Source organism: Misgurnus anguillicaudatus, chromosome 19 (genome assembly GCF_027580225.2).
Source record: "Misgurnus anguillicaudatus chromosome 19, ASM2758022v2, whole genome shotgun sequence".
Classification (NCBI taxonomy): Eukaryota; Metazoa; Chordata; class Actinopteri; order Cypriniformes; family Cobitidae; genus Misgurnus; species Misgurnus anguillicaudatus.
Genome location: NC_073355.2, coordinates 18776873 through 18784462, shown reverse-complemented (window position 1 = coordinate 18784462; position 7590 = coordinate 18776873).

Below are 7590 nucleotides of genomic sequence, written 5' to 3'. Positions count from 1 at the left end.
GTTGTAGTTGCTACAAGCAAAAGAGCAAAGTCAGTTCTGGAAGGTCAAGGGACAAAAAAAGCCTAACTAAAGGGAACACTAATCACCATAGTGGTGACTTCAAATGAATCTAAAAGAAACACAAACTGGAGATTTAATATGATAAATATTTTGGTAAATATCCATTTGACTTACACGTCACGTCAGAAACAAGATTTGTCTACTAAATCACATGTGTCGATGCTGGAATAGTTTAACACTTGTATCTTGTTCTGACAGCATTTGTTTAGAAGTTAAACATCATCCACCATCCACAATAACTCTGCAAGCAAGTTGTAATTTTAGGTTTCAAACAGAGATGGTGATAGAGAGGCAAAAGTGAAAGATTGCAGCAGGAGTTATTGCACTCTTGATTTTTTTCCCCAAACCAGTTCAGATAGGAGTTTTACTTAAACATGAGCTCAGGGGCAGAAAGAAATTTGACTGGTTCACAAAATTGACCAATGAAAGTCCTCAACCGGAGCTTTCAAGGCAGCTTCTGCAGTGAAGCAGTTTGAGCTCACCGTTGGTCAGGTGAGTAGCGCAGATGGTTAGATAGGTATGTGACTGGTTTTGAATTCAGCTTGAAATGTTTCAAGCGTTTGAATTACGTGTTTCCACGTTTTCACTTGTCTGTGGCATGACTTTCATTTTCGTGCCAGTTTCACGTGTTGTTTACTCAATTTTTTCCTTTTTTCAAACCATTGTGGATTGGGATTAGGGTTAGATTTGTGGTTTTTTTTTTTAAAACTGTTTTCGTGTGAGGATGAAGTTGGGTCTGGGTAGAATGGCATACGTTTATTTGTCAGAAATTTAAACTGTTTTCACTTGATGTTAGGGTTTTAATTGGGTTTGGATGTCATTTTATGTAACAGAAAGTTGTTCTAACCCCAATCCCAAGCGACAATGGTAAGAAACTAGGAAAAACAACACGTGAAACTGGCACGAAAATGAAAGTCGTGCCACGGACACGTGAAAACGTGGAAACACGTAACTTAAACGCTCGAAACATTTCGAGCTGAATTCAAAACCAGTCACTAGTGATGTTACGTTTGACACCGAAGCTTCGATGCTTGCTTCAGACTCGAAAAGTCCTTGCAATGAACCACTGCTTCGGAGCTTGTATCTTTACGTCACTAGTCACGTGAAATACGACGTCTGAAGCAAACACACTGGTTCATTTCTCTGAACCACACGACTGCTTTGATAGCCCAATTCGGCGTTGACAGGTTTGAAACTGGCGGCTTTATTTTCCACACAAGTGAAGCCAAACCATAGAAAAGCTTTCTAAACAATTTTTGTGTACTCCAGCATCATCTGTTTCATGTGAGAGAATATTCCCCAAAGCTGGTGAATTTGTTAAAAAAAAGAAAGAAATTGCCCACATCACCAAATGTATAGCCTATTAGGCTATATTATAAAATTATTAAAAAATATAAAATTATATTATTATTAATATTAAATTATATTTCTGAATAAAACCACAACATTTAATGAATACCCTCCTCCACATTGTCCAAGCCCTGTCCAGTTGCCCTCTGCCACATTATAAATACATTTTTAAATACATAAATGTCCAGTTATAGTAAGTTGTAGAGTGCTGTATTTTACAGCTAAATATTCACACACAAACACATCTCATGTTCAATGTTTTATTGAGGGTTTTAAACATGAACACATTGTCAAAGCTCTGACAGCCCAAATGGGGCGGGTACATTAACCTACTCGCATTGTCAGCTTTGTTGCATTACATTTACTTCACCAGCAGATGGTGGTGTGCATTTTACACAATTGTATCGGAAAGCAATAATGCTTTGAAACGCTTCATTTGGCCATCACTACCAGTCACATTCCTATCTAACCATCTGCGCTACTCACCTGACCAACGGTGAGCTCGAACTGCTTCACTGCAGAAGCTGCCTTGAAGGCTCCGGTTGAGGACTTTCATTGGTCATTTTTGTGAACCAATCAAATTTCTTTCTGCCCCTGAGCTCATGTTTAAGTAAAACTCCTATCTGATCTGGTTTGGGAAAAAAATCACGCTTATTGCACCCATAATGCAAACAGATAAATCACCGAATAATTAAATCACCGAAGTAACACAAACCCACAGTGTTTAGCAAAGTCTTTACACTATCATAAAACTAAAGCGGCTGCTCTCCGCCTCTTAAATTTTTGTTTAATTTTTCAAGCGTGTGAAAGTTGCACAAGCTTATTTTATTGATTGCTCTGAACTATCAGAGAAAACTCTTACATCTACATGTACAAACCTCTGACATAATATTAGTGTGAGTAAATTTAACCTGTTATTACTCCTGCTCACATTTTTTGTGTATTTTCTGTATTATCTATGTGAAAATTGCTTATGAAACTCTCCCCGAGACCAGAGACTTGAGAGAAATTTAACTTTCATTTTTTGCTCTAATGGTTTGCTGTTGTTGTCACAGGGCTTTACTGCATTGGGGTTTTCTCACTTATCGGCATGAGTATTCTGGAGACCATCTTTGTGAGCATTCTGATTGCTATAGGAAAAGAGACCAAATCAGTAACACCAACAGAAAGCGGAGTAGATGTAACCGTTCAACATGGTAAGAGTCAACACAGCAATTAAATATGAGAAGCATTGTCTTAAATCTGTCTTAATCTTACAGTAAAACTGAAAAGCCACCATACAGATAAAAGTCATCTACAACGTCAACCTTGATTGTAGTATCACTACATAACCAGAAAAGACACACCACCTACATTGCCAGAGTAGACAACAGAACTTAATTGATTCCTTACTTAATAATGCTGCAGATTAGGTATTAAAACATTATACACATTGTCAAGATGTTATTGACATTCTGTGCAGCTGTTCATATCTTCTGGTCAGCATACTGTATATTTTTGTATTCTTATGGGAAATCAAAATTTAATTTTATTTCTGTTGTACTTTTCACAATGTGCATTGGAGCAAATCAGCAGTTTAAAATATTTAAATAGAAAAAAAATATTTTTAACCATTTTTTTAAACATATTTTTAAATTGAGCTACAGTAACTGCTGACTGCTGCAAGTCTTTGTAGCAAATTCATTTATGGATAGACATTTCTACATAACCCACAGTACTTCTTTCCACAGATGACGTAAAATACTTGCATAACTCTCTAGACACAGTAACCAGTAGAACTGAACAGATGACATCTACACCCGACATCCAGAAGCAGATCCTTATGGAGTTTCGGGATTTTACTCACCAACACCAAGAAAAAGTCTCACCGTGCTGGACCTTGGCAGCAAGAATTGTAAATGTGATATTTATTGTTCTTTATTTAATCACTGTTATTGGGTTTCTGAGCTTTCTGGGCAAGGTTTGGTTTCAATTTTACTAGTTTTATGCAGGAATCAACATTTCAGGATATGTTTGTCTAATTTCATCCTTGCCACCTCCCAGTCCCCTTCACAACCATAGTGACATAATGTGCTGTATAATAAACACATTTAGGCTATACACTCTAAAAAAATTGCTGTAATTTTGCAGCTGGTTGCCAGTAACTTACTGTAGAAGATAAAGTCAAAAAATGTTTCATGTTCATTTAACTTTGAACAAAATGTTGCCAGTAAATAACATAAATGTATAATCTACAGTAAGTTACTGGCAGCTAGTTGCCAGTAATACACTGTAAAAAATCCATAGTTTTTACGGAGAAATACTGGCAGTTGTGGTTACCACAATCAAAAAAGGTAATCCGGAAAAAAAGGACAATTTCCTGGCAGAAAATTACCAGAACTTTTTCCGTTATGTTTACAGAATTTCCATTTATTCAAAAACTGAACATTCTGTAGATTTATAGAACACTGTCCATAGATTTACTGAACATTGTCCGTAACCTTAAGGGACACTTCAATCCGCCTATGAAACGCAACAATGGTGACAATCAACAACAAAGCTTCATGCCGCAATGTATGCTGGGTACCAGGATTGTAGAAAACTCTCTTAACAGTTACTCTCACCATTGTTGAGATTTGTATACAAAGTGTTGATGGCTCTCTGAAGCAATAACCACAGCTGACAAATTTCAAGCCATTTTATTCAATACGTGTATGTGTTTTTAGATGAGTATAGAGTGTCACTCTTATACATTTCAGTTCTTTACTCTTATTTCATCATTTCATATCTAAATGCTAGACAGCATAACATAAAAATAAAGCAACCTTAGATGACATCATAGACACTTCCCCTTACTCAAGCAACAAACAAGTTGCAATTGCTACAAGCAAAAACACTGTTGCAATGTTAAAAGAGCAGAGTCAGTTATGTGAAGGTCAAGGGACAAAAGCCCAACTAAAGGGAACACTAATCTCCATAGTGGTGACTTAAAAAGAATCTAAAACAAACACAAACTTTAGATTTAATGTGATTAATGTTGTGGTAAATATCCATTTGACTTACAGTACACGTCACTTCAGAAAGAAGATTTGTCTACTAAATCACATGTGTGGATGCTGGAATAGTTGAACACTTGTATCTTGTTCTGACAGCATTTGTTTAGAAGTTAAACATCATCCATGTTAGAAAATAACTCTGCAAGCAAGTTGTAATTTTAGGTTTCAAACAGAGATGGGGATAGAGAGGCAAAAGTGAAAGATTGCAGCGGGAGTTGTTGCACCCATAATGCAACATGTTATTAAAGGGGTCATATGATGAAAATGTTAGCATTGCCACTTTGTAGGTGTGAGCAAAAACAGGTCATTGAAATTTGGCTTTCATTATGATGTCATAAGGATATCTTATTAGAATAATACCGCCTCCTTAATCTGAACTCTGAAAGAGAGAGAAAAGAAGGACTTGACAGCACAATTGAGTTTGAATTACAACAAACCACCATCATTGTGATCAGTGTTTGCACTTTATCCGCTCATTTGCATTTTAAAAAACACACCCAAAACGACACATTTTTGGACTTGACAGCACAATAGAGTTTCAATTACAATAAACCACCATCATTGTGATCAGTGTTTGCACTTCATCCGCTCATTTGCATTTTAAAAAACACACCCAAAACGACACATTTTTGCTCGAGCCTACGAAGTGGCGGTGCTGACATTTTCATCATATGACCCCTTTAAAAAAACAGATAAACGCCTGTAAAACATAAATACGGAAAATTCCTTCAAATTTACACAGTACTTTGTCCGTTTTTTTACTGATTTTTTTAGAGTGCAGAACAATTCTGTAAAAATACAACTTAAAACCATAAAAACAACACCGTATGCATTAATCATAAAATGGCCCTGATATGTCACTAGACATTAAAGGGGGGGTTTAATGGTATTTCAAGCATTCTGACTTATTAACACAGTTATAGAGTTGTTTCCTCATGCTAAACGTAGGCAAAGTGTCAAAAATGCAGTTGGGCGTGTTTCAGAGTATTTCTGTGCCGAATGCACTTCGCCAGGGTTCGTACAAGTTTCGGCTAATTTTTTTCGATTACGGTTCTAACTGACGTTTCAGGGGTTTTCGATACGTATCACTTCTTTATATGGGCTTCCGCCGGAAAACTTCCCCCGGAAAACCCCGCCCAGCCGTCAGGCACGTAGGAGTTTTCCTTACTCAAACATGTTCTGAGGGCAGAAAGAATGTGATTGGTTCACAAAAACGACCAATCAAAATGCTCGTTACTGGTTTAAGCCCTCAGCGGAGCCTCCAAGGCAGCTTCTGCAGTGAAGCAGTTCGAGCTCACCGTTGATCAGATGAGTAGCGCAGATATGGTAAGGTAGGAATGAGACTGTTTTTGAATTCAGCTCGAAAAGTTTTGAGTATTTAAGTGATGCGTTTTCGCGTGTCCGTGGCACGACTTTCTTTTTCGTGCCAGTTTCACGTATTGGTAACTCAATTGTTTTTCCTATTTTCTTACCATTGTCACTTGGGATTGGGGTTAGAACGACTTTCTGTTACATAAAATGACATCCTCACCCTAACCCAACTCTAACCCCAACTCCAAGCAAGAACAATTTAATTTTCGGACAAATAAATGTATAAACAATGTCATTTTTACCCAAACCCAACTTTATCCTCGCGCGAGAATAGTTTAAAAATGTGACGAAAACCACAAATCTAACCCCAATCCCAATCAACAATGGTTTGAAAAAAGGAAAAACAATTGAATAACCAATACGTGAAACTGGCACGAAAAAGAAAGTCGTGCCACGGACACACGAAAACCCATCAATCAAATGCCCGAAACGTTCCGAGCTGAATTCAAAAACAGTCCCATTCCCACCCCACCACACCTGCGCCACTCATCCGACCAACGGTGAGCTCGAACCGCCCCACCGCAGAAGCCGCCCTGGAGGCCCCGCCGAGGGCCCAAACCAGCAACGAGCATTTTGATTGGTCGTTTTTGTGAACCAATCACATTCTTTCTGCCCTCAGAACATGTTTGAGTAAGGAAAACTCCTATCTACAGCCGTGCGTCAGCGGGAGACGCTAGAGCTTGCTAACAGCTTATCACGCCACTCAGCCTTGTTTAATTTCAAAAGTCAACAATGGCACAACAAGAAGTGTGTTTTTGGATGTAAGGAGAAGACATCCAGCCTTATGGAAACAATGGATATAGTTTATTATCCGGATTAGCAGCGGAGTTTTGCGTGTGTGTTTGATGCGGTGGATTTTCAGAACCGGGTCATGACGAGTTACACGTGGTAAGTAAGACTTCTGTCTTATGTTGGAAATAGGCGCGTGTATATTATATAAATGACACGAACATGTAGTGAATCATAAGTTAAAACAGTGTTGTATAGTGTTGTATGACTCGTACTCGCTCCTCCCGTGTTATAACTCCTTCTGCATTTTTTCGTACGTTATCGGAAAGATTCGGTAAAGCTAATCTTTCTTTTATAAATCTGATTAAACTAAAGACTCTTCAGAGATATAAAGGATGTCATACTACTCCATAGGTACTCCAGATTAATATCAGAAATGCAGAAACAGCGTGTGTTACGTGAGCTTTAAGAAATCATTTTCATTTCAAATACTTATATCACTGACAACAGTGTTCTGGCCAGGATATTGTCATTTAAAAAGTGGAGTTGCAGCCCTCAACTGATGCTGATGTTGTCATTTTGGGTATTGGCCACCAGTTGTGTGATTGCAGTACCTGTTTTAGCCACAAGTTTTGTGATTGCAATACCAGTTTTGGCCACAATCTTACATACTGTTCCTTTAAGTAAAAAATAATCATAAAAATATGGGTAATTTAAGTAATTCTAAACTAGGCAGTGGACCAGCATGCTTTGCATGAGACTGCATTTGGAGAGTAATTTATGTGTTTTTAAGTAAAAAGTAAAAATTGTTAGTGTTTAATGTTCATTTATCTTTGAGATTTAGGAGAGTTTCTGTTTCTTTGAATTTTTGGTAACCATCATTCAGAAGAGTTGTGCTTGTGATGGAAGGTGATGCAATGAAAATCATGTGTTAATTCAGTCAATGAGCAATAACTGTACTAATGCTATTATTAAGGCTAGTCTCTTCTTACTTTCTCGTCATAAAGTGGTATAATAAATATGTAATGAAAACAGGTAACTTCCT